We start from the raw sequence: 18,681 nt of genomic DNA on the forward strand, positions 1-18,681 counted from the left end.
CCATTTGTGTGTCTTGAGACTTACTCAAGTTTACTCAAGTTTTTTTTTGCCCATTTTTAAATTGGATCATTTAGGGTTTTGTTGTTGCATCATGACATGGAGGAACAAAGTTTGGGCCAGCTGCATCACTCTCAAGTGTGAGAGACACAGCAGGAGAATCTAAATTACCAAAGGCATCAGTAGTGTTATTCTTTAGGATCTTGGACCATTTGCACGGGGAAAAGGAAGTGCATCAAAAGCTGAGAGATCCTGCTGATCTGGAAAGAGAACCACACTTTAGGAAGAAGAGATGATGTTCTGCTTCGCCCTTGAGGAGAAAGAACTGTCCTGAGATGTAGTTAGCCTGATGGAGGGAATCATCATTCTGCAATCCACATGCCCAGATCCCTGAACTATCCTAGCTGAACACGCCTCCAGCCTTGGTGATCAGATAACCTGGGATTTTGAGTCTCTGCCAAGGTTTTGAAGACATTTTTACGGAAGCTTAAGTGAGTATCTGCTTCAAGGAATTTTGCTCTGCTATGTTCATTTTCCTTTTTTTTTTTTCTATGTTCATTTTCTTTTCTCAATTCATTGGGGTTTCTCTGACCAGTCTCACCAACCCTGAACTGTCAACTGGCTTTACAAAGAACTGATGAATTCTTCCATTTATTCTTAGACCTATAGCTCATTTTCTATAGTTTTCTAACATGTCAGGGCAAGACTCATGCTTTTATTTGCTTGGGAAATTTCTCCGCTATCTCTAAAAGGTCTCTTCCCTCTAGAATTCATTTCCTGTAAGGTTCCCCTTCATTTTCCTGAGTGAGTCCATTCATTCACTTAAGCTTCTGCTAAAACATTTAAACCTCACCATAACCTTTGGATTTTGTAATTTCCAAAGATACATTCTTCCTTTGGAAAATTTTTCTATGATCCTTAGGAACATTTTTTATTTTGTCTTTTCTAGCTAGCAATATTTATTTGTTTACTTTCTTCTATTTTTTGTAATAAAATTGTATTATAATGTTATATTAAATAACAAATTTTATTATATTAAGTTTTGTCATCTATTATAAAGTTGGATTTGAGCAATGAGGAAGTCAGACGTAGCTGCCCATACTACTGGATCTCTGTAAAGTTCCGGACACCTGAGCCTGGATCTAGACAATGCTGTATCCCTGTGTGTCTCCCAAACCCTTGTGTGGCATTTCCAAGATGATCCAAAGATTAAGCATTGTTATCGACAGGCTCTTCATGCATCTGCAGCTTGCTCAGAAACAGACTGACCAGCTTTAATTTCCTAGAACTAAGAATTTCCTCAGAATGAGGGACTTTCAGTGCTAAAATCAGGAAAGTCCAGGCAACTTGATATGAATTGGTCATCTCAACTCAAATCCAAGCCCACACCTGGCCACCAGGACCAATCAGCAGGTGAAAGTTTCAAGATAAGGGGCAGGAATTACAAAGCACAGCTTTTTTTTTTCTTTTTTTTTTTTTAACATTTTCAAGGTATACCTAGAAACTGGAAATAATTTTGACAAGGTCTGAGGTAAATGAGTGATGTTGTACATGAATGGAGCTGACACATCTTTGTCACCCTGTGTAAATTCCTGGGTCACTGTGAAATGTTCAGACAAAGGGCATTCTCCTTGGTCCACTTGATCCCCTAGGAAACCAGGATCCTTGATAAAGGGTGGGAATGGTTACAAAGAGGACTCACATGTACTGTGAGCCTTTAAACCAGGCGGTCATACCACTTGCTCTGCTTCCCACTTCACAGGAGCCCACACCAGTCTCCTGAGAATATGGATAGGACATTCCCTCCATCTGACGTGGCTCCCACCCACACCAAAGATTAAGCCCCCGAACATTTAGTACAAGATGGCATAGCTGAGCAACTTGAGACCCTATAGAAAGATGCCAGGTTAGAGTAGTAGAGATTGAGTGGGTACAGGAGCATAAGATAATAGTGAAGCTCACTAAATAAGACAAAACATACATATTGCTCAGTGCTTACATAAAAACGAACATTTTACAATGTACTTTCATTTACCATCCTTTGCTCATTTGTTTCAATGAGATGCTTGTGAATAATTTTATATATTTTCAAAAATGTACATATGAAGAACCATTTTACACCGTTTTCTTGATCACCACATCAGGATAATTGTGATCTGGAGTTGCAATCACCGTGGCGACATTTTTGTGTTTCAGAACAAAAATTAGGCAGAAATAACTCAGTGTGTCTGCACCTGAATGTCCCTAAATCCCCTAGAATTTAAGAGATTCTTTACTTCCCAAATAGTCTGATCCTCCATTGCATAGCTCCTATAGCAGCAGGTCCAAGGTGTGTGTGTGTGTGTGTGTGTGTGTGTGTGTGCTCGCGCGCGTGCACCTGCACACAAGTGAGTCTCTTCATTTCCTGAGCTAGTACGGGCTACTTTTCATGCTCCCTGCTCTCACTTTGCTCCCAGGCACTGTGTGAGCTAATGTTCTTCCATCTTCCTTCATTTCCTTATAAAGCCCTGGCAAAGAGTTCTGGTTTGTAACAGACTTTCACCGAACACTTGGGAGCAATGGAGGTGAGATTATTTCAAACTAGATTGCATCCAGCTACGAGAAAAGGATCTATATTACTCATCTGCTCAAGGGTGTCAGGGCTAAAGTTTGTATAAATCTCTCAGCCTTTCCCTCATGATCACAAGATAACTCAAGCCTTCGCATTGAGGAAGGAAAAGGGAGGAATGAGGGAAGCAGAGAAAGAAAGAATAGTTTCTGTAATTAGGGAAGCAAAAAATTTTCTCCAAAATGTTTAGCAAACATCTGCTTCTGTTCTGCTTTCTGAACCACGGCCTCTAGACGTGTAAGTCTTTAATTCCCCAGACTCTACAGTAGAGGAAGGAGAGGAATAAAATAAAATGTTGGAAGGAATATTGAGTAACCCCCTCTCCAGGATCTGCCTTGGAAAGTAGCTCACTGGTCATGGTCCTTACTCTGGAGTCCGCTTTGTGTAAAATTGTTACAGCTCTGTCATCTTTCTTTTGATTAGTGTTTGTGTGGTATATCTTTTTCCACTCCTTTATTTTTAAAATATCTATGACTTATACTTCAGGTGGGTTTCTCATAGACAATATTAGATGAGTCTCATGTGTTATCTACCCTACCAATTTGTCTTTTAATTGACATATTTAGACCATTAACATTTAAAGTGATTATCGATATAGCTGCATTAATATTTATCATATTTGTTACTGTGTTTTATTTATTGTCCTTTTTCTTTTCTTAAAAATCATCCTCTTTTGCTGCCTTCCCTAATTTTAACTGAGCATTTTATATAATTTCATTTCCCATCCCTTCTTAGCGTGTCAATTTTACTTAAAAAAATTTTTGTTTAGTGACTTTACCAGAGTTTGTAGTATACATTCACAACTATTCTGTCAACTTTCAAATTACACTATACCACTTCACTGGTAGTGCAGACACTTAGAATATTCCCAATCTCTCACTACTTTTTCTTATTGCATTGCTGTCCTTAACTCCATTTATCTATAAGCTACAGTCACCCAACACATTGCCAATATTCTTATTTTGAACAGTTATCTACTACATCAATAAAGAAAAAGAAAAGATTTTATTTTACCTTTTCTTATGGACTGAATTGTGTCTCTTCAAAATTCACATGTTAAAGTCTGAGCCCACAGTCACTTAGAATGTGACTGTATTTGATGGAAGGGTCTTCAAAGAGGTAACTGTCTTAAAATGAGGTCATTACGGTCAACCTTAATCCAAAAGACTGGTGTCCTTATAAGAAGAGAAATTAGAACACACATACACACACACACATATGCAGAGGTAAGATGTGAAGACGGGGAGAAGATAGCCACCTACAAGCTAAGGAAATATTTCCCCACAGAAATAATCTTGCCAACACCTTGAGGTCAGACTTCTAGCCTTTGGAACTGAGAGGAAATACATTTCTGTTAAGTCGCTCAATATTTTGTTATAGGAGTCTTAAAAACCAGTATCTCCATATATTCCTCTAAGGTTCTTCTCTTCTTTATGTAGATTTTAGCTTCTGAGCTACATCACTTTCCTTCTCTTTGAAGAGCTTCTTTCAAGATTTTTTGCAAGACAGACCTACTGCCCACAAATCATCTCGATTTTTGTTTGAGAAAGTCTTTGTTTTTCCTTTACTTTGAAGGGTGATGTTGTTTTATACAGAGTTTTAGGTTTGTTTGTTTTTTTCTCTTTCAACACTTTAAATATTTAACTTCACTCTCCTCTCACTTGCATGGTTTCTGAAGAGAAGATGGATGAAATTCTTATCTTGCTCTTCTGTAAGTAAGGTGGACTTATTTCCTTCCAGCTTCTTTTTTTCTCCAACTTTCTATTGTGGTAAAATATACATAATAGAAAATCTACCTTCTTAACCATTTTTAAGTAGATTCATAATGATGTGCAACCATTATCGTCATCCATCCCCAGAACTCTTCATTTTGTAAAACTGAATTCTATACTAATTAATTCCATACCAATTCCATACCAATTCTATACCAATTCTATGCCAATTAAATTCTATACCAATTAAACAATAATTCTATACCAATTAAACAATAATTCCCCCTCCTCTGGCAACCACCATTCTACTTTCCATTTCTATGATTTTGATTACTCTAACTACCTCATAGAAGTGGAATCATATAGTATTTGTCTTTTTGTGACTGGCATATTTCACTTAATATCATGTCCTCATGACTCATCCATGTTATAGCATCTGTCAGAGTTTCTTTCTTTTTTAAGGATGAATAATAGTTCATTGTATGTATATACCATATTTTGTTTATCCAGTCATCTGTCAATGGACCCTTGGGCTGCTTCCACCTTCTGGCTACTGTGAATAGTGCTGCTATGAACATGGGTGTGCAAATATAGGATTGAGTCCTTGCTTTCAACCCTTCTATATGTCCACCCAGAAATGAAACTACTGAATCATATGGTAATTCTACTTTTAACTCTTTGAGGAAACTTCCACACTGTTTTCTACAGTGACTGCACCATTTTTCATTTCTACCACCAGGGCACAAAGATTCCAATTTCTCCATATCTTCACCAACATTTGTTATTTTCTATTATTTTGATAGCACTCATCCAAATGGGTGTGAGGTGGTCTCATTATAGTTCTAATTTTCATTTTCCTAATGATTAGTAATTTTGAGCATTTTTCATGTGCTTATAGCCCACTGTGTATTGTCTTTGGAGAAATGTCTGTTCAAGTCCTTTGCTCATTTTCAAATCAGGTTATTCATTTTTTGTTTTGAGTTTTAGGTGTTCTTTATATATTCTGGATATTAATCCCTTATCAGATGTATGATTTGAAAATATATTTTCCATTCTGTGGGTTGCCTTTTTATTCTGTTGATAATATATTTTGATGCATAATTTCAAAAAAATTTAATGAAGTCCAATTCATCTTTTTTTTCCTTCTGTTTCCTATGATTTCGGTGTCATATCTAGGAAATTTTTGTCAGATACAATGTAGTGAAGCATTTTCTCCACATTTTCTTAAAGTTTTATAAAAATTTTATAGTTTTAGGTCTTGTATTTAGGTCTTGATTCATTTTGAATTAATTTTTGTATATGGCTTTAGGTAAGCACCTAACTTTATTCTTTGCTATATGCATATGCAGTTTCCCAAAACCATTGTTGAAAAGAGTTTCCTTTCTCCATTGAAATATCTTGGCACCCTTATCAAAATTCATTTCACCATACAAGTGATGGTTTATTTTTACGATCTTTATTATTTCTCATTGGTCTATGTGTCTATCTTTATGCCAGTACCATACTTTTTTTTGTAACTGTTGTTTTGCAGTAAGTTTTGAAATAAAGAAGTGTGTAAATCCTACAGATTTTTTCTTTTTCAAGATTGCTTTGGCTATTTGCAGCCCCTTGAGATTCCATCTGAATTTTAGTATGGATTTTTCTGTTTCTAAAAAAGTAATTCGGTTTTTAAAATGAGTTTGTTTGTTTGTTTGTTTATTCATTCATTCACAAGAGACTCAGACAGAGGTAGAGACAGGAAGAGGGAGAAGCAAGCTCCCTGCAGGGGAGAAATACCAGGACCCTGGGATCAGGACCTGAGCCAAAGGCAGATGCTCAACCATTGAGCCACCCAAGTGCCCCAGTAACTAGGTTTTAATAGAGGTTACATTGAATCTGTAGATCTCTTTGGATAGTAATACACGTTAACATTATTAAATTTTCCAGTCCATGAACATAAGATGCGGTTCCATTTGTTTATGCCTTTTTAAATTTCTATCAGCAATGTTTTATATAATTTTCATTATGCTAGTCTTTTGCCTCCTTCATTAATTTCTAAGCATTTTATTCTTTGGTGCTATTCTAATTGGAATTATTTTGATAATTTAGTTTTCGGTTGTTCATTGTTATGGTCTAGAAATGCAAGTGATTTGTGCATCTTAATTTTGAATCTTGCTACTTTGCTGAATTGATTTACTAGTTCTAGTAGGATTTTTGTGGGATATTTAGGGATTTCTACATATAAGATCACATTATACATGAGCAGACATAATTTTACTTCTTCCTTTCCAATTAGGATGACTTTCTTTTTCCTATCTAATTGCTCTGGCTAGAACATCCAGTACTATGTTAAATAGGTCAGTTCAGCTTTAGTAAAATTCTACTGAGTTAAACTTTGATAAAACAGTTTCCCCTAAGAATAACTTTATTAAGGATAAAAGAAATCTCTGGGCAGATTTCAAATGTTTACTTTTCCTTTCCCTCTGCTGGAAGCATGAGGGGATTTTTTCTCCAAAATTCACCCTGAGAGTCTAGTGAAACTCTTGGAAGTAAAACTTATTAAAGTATGAGTCCCTGCTAAGGCTGCCCCCACCCTCCATTTTCTGTCAAGCTAGTCTATGCAGAGCCTCCAGCAAATCAACAAATAGCTGAAAGTGTCCCCAGTGATACTGGCTCCTGCTGTGGGCTTCTGCTCCCAGTAAGTCTCAATTCTCTGTATTTACCTTTTGATTTCTCTTATTTTGGTGATAGCAGATTGCCTTGGGACCTCAATTCTCTGATGAATCTAAGAAAAGTTGTTGATTTTCAGGTTTTTTGGCTTTTACCTTGTTGTGAGGATGGCAATGATAACTTTGAAGGTCTTCATGTGTCAGACTAGGAACTGCAATTCCCTGTGTGTGTTCTAATTGTGTTAAGAAAATCTGAATATTAGTTCAATTATTTTCTTAAATATAATAAGGCTGCATTAATAGCATTAGTTTGGAGTAAATTAATCAAAGCCTCCTTGTGAATTTGAGTTGTGAGTATGGAGCTTAATTACAAATGACTTGTCCTCACATTGGTCTCTTGGCTGACAGGTGCAGAGGGAGTGAAACAGGTTTCTCTGGACATGCAGTTGGGTGAAACTAGGCTCAAATTTTAGCTCTGCACTTTTGATGTGATCCAATTTCTCTGGTCATTCTGCTGGCATGTAGTTTAGCTCAAGTATCAGTTTATAGGTTTATAGGCAAAAGGAGTCTTTAGAGCCCTAAGCAGAAGCTTAGTATCCCTCAAGGAGGGAAGGAGTGAGCACAGGACCTGACACAAGAAAGACACTTAATAAATACCTGTGGAAGTGAGGGTGTCTACTTTACTCACCGTATTTAAATGTGCTTTACTCACCGTATTTAAATATGCACTGTTGTATACTGCACAACCACAGAGTGCCCTTCGCAGGGATGGAATAACTACTTATTTTCACTGAACCTACCCTCTGCAGGGCTGGGTTCTTCTCAGAACTTGGTAAATATGAGCCCTATCGATAAATTCCAATATTTAGTAAAAGATTTGGAAAGGAGAAAAAAAAGAATAAAGTTAGTCAATTAAAGTAATGTGTGTATGTGTGTGTTTACTTCCTTAGAGAGTCAGGGTAGAGTAACTAGAAGGTAGAGATGGGGAGGAAATTCATATTCACTAGGAAAACTCCTATCCTAGGTGCCATATGTATATTTTTTCTCCAGTGGCTTTTTAGAATAAGAAATGTGACAATGACAGACACTGCCTGGCCCCCACTAATCCACTTATATTAATTGAGCACCTTCAATGTGACAGGAACTATGCTAAGTGCTTAGGAAACTAGTATAGACAGAATGAAGAAAGACCCTCTTCTCACAGGGCACCCAGAGAGACAAAAATCAATGAGAACACAGTTATATAAGCTATAAGCACTATTAGGAGGGAAGCACAATGCGTTTTAGGAGCACATAAGAGGAGCACCTACCACAGACATGAGCACTCTATGCGAATCTTTCCAGAAAGGTGACATCTCATCTGAGGTCTCACAGGTGTGTAGGAGAAAGTGAGGTAGGGTAGGCATTCAAGTAAAGGTAGAAGAATGTATAAAGGCCCAAATCACAGATGCTAATTATTAATGTTACTATTATTAGATCTTTGGTGTCATGGGGTATGGAATCAGTAAGATCCAAGTTCAAATTCTGGTTTTGTGACTGCCTGTCGTGTGGTCTTAGGGAAGTCACCTGATCTTTCTAAGTCTGTCTTGTTCTCTGCATCACACATATATGAATTTGTGGAAATGTTATAGGAAGAAGATGAACAGATAGCAGCATGGAACCTAGCACTGTGCCTGGCATTTAAAAGTTCTATAACACATTTCTCCTTTTATTCTCTTTAAAAAGTTTGACTTTTTTAATTTTATGAATTCCCAAGTCTTTTGGACACCGATAAGTTCCACCAAATAACATTTTCTGAAAGGTGCGAGATGCTGAACAAATATTCTATGTAATTACACGAGAACAACTAGCTGGTAAGCCACTCAGCGAGATCCCCCTGAGACATTACATGGTGGGGTACACTGTGAATTCTAGAAAGAACCCATAAAACAAATCTGCAAGATAATAAAGCCATATTATAAATCAGTACTGCAATTCTAGACTTTTAACTCAAAGTCAGCACAATACTTAGACCTCAGCTTACTTTAGACTTTTCTTGAAAATGCATTTTCTAAATCTAGAAGAAAAAACAAACCAGCTCTAAAATATTTTTGGTTCAATGCTACAGAAGGAGGCCAGTGGTGGGTCAACCCCATTCAACTGGAGTTTGAATCTGTGCTTCCCCCTCAACTCCTTTTAGGTCATGAGTAAATTGTATTGTGTTTGACATAAAATCAGTATCTGTCATGCACTCTTAGGCAAATGATAATTTTCTACTGAAAACTATTTCCTTAGTGATGGTAAATCTTCAACTGCTGTTGACAGATTCAATTTTTGCAAAGCACCAAAAAGTCTAGAAGGTGTGGGGAAGTATAATTCAGTTTAGCAGATATTATTGGGTACTTAATACCTGTCATTTGTTTGTTTGTTCTCAGGTTTGACCCCCTTCCCACCCTTTCTCTGCAAACAAACCCTCCATGTTTAACTCCATGAGTTAAAGTCAACCAATAAAAATCATGTTAGGAAATAGTAATGTTAGGAAATATGGTGTAGACGTTATTGGTGCATCATTCAGATCCCTGAGGCAGGGGGACCTTTTAGGTCTGGGGTTCCCATCTCCAAACCTCTGGGTGCTGCTGATAAGGGGCTCAAGCTTACTATCTTCTCTGTGGGACTGCCCCCGTACCTCACTTGGAATTGGCTCCGGGTTATATAGCCCTCTGGAATGCTTATCCAACCACTGACTTAAATAGGGTGTACAAAAGCTCATCTCAACGCCTCAAGGCAGGAGAAAATACTGAGATGCAATTTGTACCCGAAAGCTCCCTGCAGTATGTCGCTGAAGTTAGATCTTACCCAGAACCCCACCCCTGCTTAAATCCCTGTCTTTCTCCATTATGCTCCCCTGACCATACAGATTTTTCCTGGGAGCTTCTCTTAGTGTATGATTTGTACACAGCTCCCTGTGTCAGGTTCTGCCTCCAGACTACCTGGGTAGGACAGTGGGAGAAGCCTTTCCCACTCTGCTTCTTGCAAACTGTCATCAGTGGTTCTGGCTCTTTCCCTATTCCAGCTCTAACCTTAGTCACTTTTCTAGTGCTAGCTCCCTTCTGTTCATTCCAGATCCTGCAAGGTGACTCTGTTCTCCAGACCCTCAGCTACCTTCCAGAGGTTTCACCCCCTCCAGGAAGCCTCATATGCTCAGCTTTGGCTGAATCCTTGAGAGGCTCCTCTTCCAAAGATCATACTCCCTCGCACAGTGCCAGCTATAGAGCTTTGGCAGCACTGTCACCCATGGTCCTCCAGCCAGAGGGGTGGTAGCAGCTTTCTCTACTTGTTAATCTCTCTGGGTTTCCTCACTTTTCCCTGTTTTCTGCTTTTCCAACACCTCTGTAATTAGTTCCCTGCATTAGATTGAGCATGGATCCCTCTGTTGAGCGCGGATTCTCTGTTCCTGTCTGGATACTGACTGGTACACTAAAATTCTTACATTGTGTTAAATGCAGAAGACAGGACAACAGTACAACTTTGCTTTGCCCTCAGATTACTCACAGGCATTAACTTGACCTTTGCAACATAGGCAACCCCTGCTCTGATTGATAGAGGGTCTATGGCAGGAGGGTAGAGAGACAGTGCACAAGCATCCTAGGCAGAGCTGGTTGTAAAATGGGCACTTGGCAGGGAAAGAGTCCCCTGGGAGGTGACTCTGGAGCTGAATGAAGGGTAGAGATTATGCAGGATTGCAGCCATAGGTTTTTTATCCCCCTGCTCCAAGCCAATTTTCCTCTTTAATGATAACAGAAAGGTGTGCTGATCCTACTTAAGCCCCTCTCTTTACTCCCTCATCTGGCTGGTGGTAAGTCAATTAGACTTGTAGCTACCCAGCACAAGGATGTGAGGAGACTGGGCTCATGATAGTGAGCAGGTGCTCTGAAGCCTGAGATGAACATGATGCAAACTGTGGCAGCAGGGGCAAAGGGGGGACAGTAAGGTAGCAGGGTAGAAGAAAATGTTTCCAGAATGAGTCATTTCCAAAATAGCCAGTCTTTCTCCCTCTCTGACTAGGCTTTCTAGGCTACACAAGGAGTGGTTCTCTCTACTCTAGGTGTCTCAGTGTTGTCTGTGGCTGGGCAGTATCAACATCACCTCAGAGCTTATTAGATACGCACCCTCTCAAGCCCCTCCTGGGCCCATTGAATCAGCAAGTACTGGTTGGGTGCCTTCAGTCTGTGCTTTAACAATATTGCAAGTCATTCTGATCCATGCTAACATTTGAGATGCACTGGTCCAGATGACCTCAAGGTCCAGATGACCTCTTCATGTTCTAAGGGCCTAATGGAGCCACACTTGGTATCTGATATGGGAGAGAAACAGAATCACATCACAGCCAAGGAGGAGGGCCTCACAGAGATAAGCACTCACCATGAGGTAGGCACATGTGTCTCTGCTTTATTTGAGACTGATGAGTCCTCCCTTTCTGAGCTCTGATTTGTGGTACGAAAACTTCCTAGCTTTTCATTCTCATTTTCTGATTCTTGCTTCCTGGATTCTACCCAAAGACTTGTTTCTCTGTCACTGCTCAAATTTGGGAACTGTTTTTCCCAAGTTTTCTGGCCTTTGGTCTCTCCCCAGCTCAACAACCAGAATTCCAGTTAAGGGCTGGAGCCTCTCCAAACCAGCAGCCTCCCTGACCTCTCCCAAGAGGCCTATGCTTCCAGCCACCCTACCCATTGCCTCCACTGGGAGTTCTCCTGAATGCGTATCTGAGGCATCCATGTCCTACGAAGACACTTGCACAGCTCTCTACAACCACAGAGGAAATAAGTGTGCACCCAGGTACATGAATTATGACATCCTCCATGGTCTAACCCTGAGCCTGGTCTGCTTCTGCTCCTGCCTCATCTTCTGGCACTTCCTGTTCCACACAATGTGTCCCCCCAATGTCATTCAAGTCCCTCTCACTTTTGTTCTGTTCTCCTGTCACATTTTTCATGCAATCATGGGGAATTCATCCACTCATCCACTCATTCTATTCCCCATATGAGAAAGACTAGCTAATTGTCCATCAAACAAATTTTTACTCCAGACTCTATTTTTCAGTCTCCCTTGCAGTTAGATAAGCTGCATCTAGACTGACTTTTGGCCAATAGAATGTGTGTAGAACCCATAAGCCTCTCTTCACTCATCTGCTGACAGTCGTGTAGAATTTAGGGAAGGATGGCACATGAGGCAGCTGGGCTCCTGGGAAGCTCTGATTCAATATGATTCAAGCTCTGATTCAATTCAATATTGACCCACAATATGAAAGGAGCCTGAGTCCATGGGTGACTATGTAGAATGGAGCCCTTCCTCACACCATACCTCCTGCTGATCTTTAGTAGACTATGTCATGCATGAGAAATCATATAACTTTCATTTGTGATGCACATGGGAAAACAGTATCAAATAAAAATCAGTAGTTGTGAGCTATCCCTGCATTGATATTGCATAATAAAACAGTCCAGAACTCAATAGCTTACAAACACATCTATTCCTATGCTCATGCATCTGCAGGCCAACTGCAGTTTGGCTCATGTGAGCTGGTCTCTGCTGGGAAGACCTGCTTTGGGCAGCCAGCTTGGCTCCAGACTGCAGTTGAGTTTAGGTCTGCTCCACCTGTCCTTATCTTGTGGCCCAGGTTGAAGGGACAGGAGCTTTCTGGGCAAATCACCAGAGTCCAGGAACTGAGCCAAACTGTGCCAGCACTTTATATAGCACTTGAATTATCTGCTCTTATTAAATCTGCTCACTTTCTATTGTCTAAGCAAAAGTTAGTGAAGCAGGAGAGTACAATCCACCCCAAAGGTGGGAGGGAGTGAAAATGTACTTAAAAATAATTTGATAAAAGATGTGGAACCTCACAGAATTGCCACCATCACCACCCCTGGTCTGAGGTTCTCAGGTTCTTCCTCAGAGTACTACTGGTCTCACCCTTTCCTCACCCTGAAGGAAAGAATTTAGTGGATTCCCCTCCTTTCTAGACTCTTCATTTCTTTAATTTTTAGTTAAAATTAAAACTTGGGTGGTTTCCAACCTCCCCAGCCTCCATGTGACATGAAAGGCATCTGAAGCATTACAAGCTCTCAGAATCTGCTACAGATAAGGCAAACTGTGACCCCCATGTCACCATGGCTCCTAAATCATGCTGAACTGATTATAAACTGACCCATTTCCCTCCTACAGTATAAAGCATATTAATAATGCAAGTGTAGGAATTCAAATTCATACAGGAAATGCTCACTCTAAACATTTGTATTGTAAGAGTAGTAGGTGATTCCTAACACCTCTCATAACTGGTATATGCACATCAGAGTACTTTCTCTCAACAGCAGGTATAAGTTGCACTAACCCTTTTCTCTAGAAATATCTCTTTTTCATTGAAGTAAGTCTGACTGCACGGAGAAGAATGGGAGTTGAATCAGAGCCTCCCAGGAGCCCAGCTGTCTCATCATAATTCCCATTTTAGCAGGTTCCTGACATGTACAGAAGCTGACTGAGCAGAGATGTCTAAGTGTCACATCAATATTTGTTTCTACTTCCTCTATGGTTGTTAAAATTTTAGCAGGTCCAATGGTTCCCCAGCTTGTTGTAGTCATGGTTCTTCAGAGAAATAGAACCAATAAGAGATGGTAAATAGAAGATAGATGAGAGAGAGAGAGATACAGAGAGAGATCTAGAAAGAGATGTATTATAAGGTATTGGCTCATATAATTATACAGGCTGAGAAGTCCCATGATCTGCTATCTACAAGCTGGAGATCCAGGGAAGCTGAGGGTATAGATTCTAGTCTCGTGCTGAGGCTTGAGAACCAGGAGCGTGAAGGGCAGAAGTTCAGTATCCTAGCTTATGTTGTCAGAAAATGAGCGAGGATAAATCCAAACTTCCTCCACATTTTTATTCTTTTCAGGTTCTCAGTGGATTGCATGATGCCCACCCACACTGGGGAGAGCAATCTGCTTTACTCAGCCCACCCATACAAATACTAATCTCTTCCAGAAACACCATCACAGACATGCCCCAAAATAACGATTCATCAGACTTCTGGGCATTCTGTGGCCCTACCAACATGACTCAGGAGATTAACTGTCACACAATCCAAGACTACCTTCCTCCACCTCTCTCAAAGCTAGCTCCTGGGTACTGAGAAGAGAAGCTCCTTTTCTTCGCCATCCATAGCACATGGGGATAGCAGGGTGAGAGCTGGAGCAGCCAACCTGGACCCAGAGAAACTGAAGCTGTGTTGGAAAAACAGAACATTGAGATATAAGAAGCCCAGGTTCTCAGTGCCAAGGAGCTGCTATATCCGCCCTAACCTATTCATGTTCAGGTTGTCATAGGAGACAAAAGTAAACGTCTCTCAAATGTAAACCATGGTTCTTTTTGGTCTTTCTTACCACAACCAGAACATGTAGCTAAATAATATACCAACATTTGTGTCTATTTATTTATACCAAGTACTTTGTATTCCCCTTGAATATGAGCACTGGCCCTTTCATTTGACATTCATGAAAAAATATTGGACAGCAAACATCTGCAAAGGCATTGAGCTATGTACTTAAGAGACAAGACTATCTACACCAGATTCTGTCTCCTAACCCACCTTGTACCATACTTACCTGAGCTTCAGCCATATCGTTAATCCCCAACACACTCCCGTGTCTCTACACCTTAGCACTTACTCTCTCATCTGCCTGGGATGCCTGCCTTCCCCCTTTTAGCCAGCCGGAAGAACTCCTACTCACCCTTCAAGTCCCTGCAACTAGGAAGATTTCCTCCATGGCCAGGGTGGAGTCCTTTGCCTTTTGAGATTCTCCAACACCTTTTATGTATAACTTTATCATAGAATTTGACACGTTTGATCACTCTGCCAAAATGCAAGAGCTTTTTCAAAGGAGGTGACTCTACTTCCATTCCACATTCAACAAGTAATGACTGAGCTCTTGGCATGAACCATGCCTTGTACTAAACATTGGTCATTGAGCCAAACAGCCAGAATTCCTGTTCTCATGGGGCTGATGGTGTAGCAGACGGAATAGCAATTGAATTAGCACACAGAGGAAATGTCTAACAGTGACAGGCGCTGAAAAGAAGAAGCCCTGGTTTTATAAGAAGTCATGACAGGGGATCTAACGTGGTCAGAGATTAAGTGCACAGAAGGCTCCCTTTCGAGTATCGTGCCTGAGCTGAATCTGAAGGCTCTAATTCATCTTTGGGCCATGACAAGTACCTAGGAGGGCACCTGACACATAGAGGATGATCATCAAATATTCGTTGGAGGAAGTAATAATAAGCTATTGATAAATGCTTTAGGTTATAATTACATTTTCATAGTATTGCATGGCGTAAGCCTCTAACACATTTCATCTCACAATAATAAAATATGTTCTATGATTAATATTCTTATTTAATAGACGAAAGAAACAGAAGCAAAAAAAGTTATGTAAGTTTTCCAAGGCTACACAGCCAGGAGGTGAAACTGTGACTTGAACCCAAGCAGTCCGGCTGGCGTCTCAGCAATTAGCCACTACATTGCTGTGCACCTGCTTCGTGCCAGCTGTTTTGCTTGCATTATTTCTTCTCATACCTGAGAGAGGTGCTTTGTTTTGTTTTGTTTTTTCTCTTTTTGTAGATGCCAGAATTAGAACTGAGGCATGAAAATCTCTCCATCCAAAATAATTAGGTCAAGAAGAGAGTCAAGCTTGGTGCCCCACAGACCTCTACCTGGATTCTCTTCACAGCACAAAAGTGTCCTCTGGGACCTGAGAAGGTGACAGTGATAGCCAAGGGTTTATGGGAGGAGGGAAAGAAAGAGGAGAGGACGAGGAGGGGCACTGGCCCCTGTTTAGATCCTCTACCCTTTTCTTGGGATTCAGATTTGGGGTGTTAGAATAATGCAGAAGTTAAAGGCAGTCAGCTCTTCACAAACACCCTGGAGCCCTTCTATTTCTTTATGGCTCTCTACCTTTGCCGTCACTTTGCATTTGTAAAAAGCATCGCAATCACTTGTAATACTGCCTGATTACAAGCTCAGTCTATTTTCCTATGCAAATAGGACACTGCCCATAGTATGAAAATGTTATAGAAAATTACTTGCACTCAATGGATTTTTTTAAAGAAAGATTACAAGTTGCATCTGCAGATTTTCAATCCATTTTTCCCCCAAATGTATGGAACTAATATTGAGCTACTGTCAAACACTCCAAAAGGTGTGTGAGCAGGGAACCCACCAGAGAGTGGGAGGGGTCGCAGAAATCTCTGCTGACTCAGCTACCACAGCTGCAAGATGAAAAGTATAGAGACCTAGCTGTCTGTGCACATTCCATACCAATCATGTTAATTGGAAACTGGAAAGAGGAAATGGTCACAATCAACACATTTATCACCCAGAGGGCTGAGTATTTCATAAATTTAATCCAGCAAAGGAATTGGAAAATAGGATTGATGCCTGTAAGAATCAGGGGCGGGGAAGGGGCCCCTCTAAACAACCTTTTGCAGCCATATGGCTGGGATTGCTGGCAAATATTTTATTTGGAGCTATTAGAAATATGAAAAGGCAGCTTCCTCCTGGCCCCTGGCTGAAGTATTGTAGCTTTTTTTATGGTCTTTATAAAAGAAGAGCAATAAAGAGACACAAACAGGGTAGTTAAGTTTAATGGCGGTAAAAACCAGACACCTGAATCTATGTAATTTATTTTCCTAAAAACTCACCCGACTGAGGCTGCTATTAATTAGCATGGAAATGTATTGCAGAGCCAAGATTGCAGGAGGTTTGCTATCTTGGCTACTTTATAAAAAAGGAAAAACACAAAACAACCAGAAACATCTTTGTCACTTCATCGTAAAAGGAGGTGGAGAAAAGTCATCCAAACAGCTTGGAGGCTTCATCTGGAAACATAATTGTGAGAGATCCCAGCTCTGCAGAATTCCGGCAGGAGCTTTGCTCCACCAGGAGGAGGGGGCAGGGGCAGCGTGGGAGAAGGGGGAGGCACACCAGATCAGCTAAGAGCCCTCCTGAAAGAAGAGTCAAGATCAAATGCAAGTGTGCCAGTTGCAAGGCCCATATTTGATCGGTGGTTGGTTGGTTCTCAGTACGTAGCCCACATTCCACTACCTACTGTGTCCTGTTGGCTTCTCAGCTGCCAAATAGACCATGTGCCTGGTTCCTGGAACACCAAGGATTCAGAGCCTGGCAACGAGCAAATTACAGTAACTTCTCTAAAGCCTTCATTTACCTGTCTGTGGAATGAGTCGGGTTCTCCACTTACTGCTCATTTTATTTGCACTATTCATCACCACAGACCTGGGTGGGGACAAGTCAATAAAACTCAACTGAACCACTACAGTTTCTACAGCAAGTTGTTGCTCAATAAATATTTAACAAAGAATGTGGCCAGATTACTGAAGGTGATCTGATCGAACCACATTCTATCTGCGCACTTCTGAAAAAGATATCCAAGGAGTTGCTTGCTTGCTTTCCCTTTCTTTCCTTCCTTCCTTCCTCCCTCCTTGCTCCCTCTCTTCCTCCTCCTCTTCCTCCCTGCCTTCCATCCTTCTTCTTTTTTGGGAGTGGGAAGGGAAACATAAATGAATGTTCATTTGACTTTATGAGTATGGTGTAACAGAACTAAGTTCTCTTGTTGGGAAGACAGGGTCAGACATTACTTCTGCTATCCATTTACTGTGTATCTTTGAGCAAGTTACTTCACCTTCACACTCTGGCTTGCCCTACATAAAACAAGAGTACAACCTGGCTTTCCATAGGATTCAGATGAGAGAACTCGGGAGAGAGTTTGGAGCCCGGCCAGGTCATGGCAATGCTCACACTCTAAATGCCAGTTCCTTTCTCATAAGGGTCTCCTCAACTCCTAGAATATGACAGCAACTTCTGAGATTCTGAAGGACAATAGAACTGGCTTCACACGAGGTTATTTCATCTGGTCTTCACCTCAAACTTGTGAGGTTAGCAGGACTGGGCTGGCCTCCCCACTTGCACACATTGATGAGTAAACTAAGGTATAAGGAGATGAAACGCGCTCTGTTGGGGTTCCATCACCCCACTGCCATCGTCCCCCACATTTATTTGACAATGTCCACCCCACCTCACCCTTCATGCTGCCACCTTATACCCTTGGCACCCCTAATTTCTTCATGTACAAAATAGGAACAGTAAGGTCACCCACACAGAGTTACTGTGCAAAACTGAGTGTGTACTGTGTACACTGGCCCCAGCATGGTGGCAGGCAAATGCTCAAGAAAAGCAGGGTTGGATTTGTGATAGCCTGATGTGACTGTGACTGTCCTGTCATGATCCCAACAAGTGCCAGTGAGTATGGGCACTCGCATTTAGACTGGTAGGTGGTAGGAATATCTCATTTACAAGTATTCCTATTGTGTACATGAATATATACACACAGAAGCAGCAAAAGAACCAAAAAACAACAAAAAAAAAAAAAAGAAAAGAAAGAAAGAAAAAGAAAACCGAAAACCCCAGTCTGTTTTGGCAGATACATGGAAAAATCACTCTGAAACTCTTCTCTGCTTCCTCAGATTGAGGAAATATTAACAAACAATGCCACAAATTGAAGGAATAATACAATGGCTGCTAAGGAAGCAGTTAGGGAGCTGACGGGTGGCCATCACTTGGTATGGAACTCTGATTTGCCAAATGGTGTCTTCCTTTAGAAAGCAGAATATCTCT

At 40.6% G+C, this 18,681-nt stretch overlaps 1 long non-coding RNA gene across 3 annotated transcripts in view; it reads left to right on the plus strand.

Annotated features, from left to right (window-relative positions):
• Positions 1–17,312, plus strand: part of LOC102153580 — a 33,305-nt gene extending 15,993 nt beyond the window's left edge. The window contains exons 4-6 of one of the 3 annotated variants that reach the window (XR_005368741.1): positions 11,577–11,780; positions 15,613–15,750; positions 17,120–17,312. This is a non-coding gene — a long non-coding RNA (uncharacterized LOC102153580). Of the gene's footprint in view, positions 1–11,576; positions 11,781–13,890; positions 14,342–15,612; positions 15,751–17,119 lie in introns of those variants that run through there. The other 2 variants (XR_005368740.1, XR_005368742.1) reach the window with 2 other exon arrangements.
• Positions 17,313–18,681: the final 1,369 nt, after the last annotated feature.

The sequence above is a fragment of the Canis lupus genome, chromosome 13, assembly GCF_011100685.1.
Source record: "Canis lupus familiaris isolate Mischka breed German Shepherd chromosome 13, alternate assembly UU_Cfam_GSD_1.0, whole genome shotgun sequence".
NCBI lineage: Eukaryota > Metazoa > Chordata > Mammalia > Carnivora > Canidae > Canis > Canis lupus.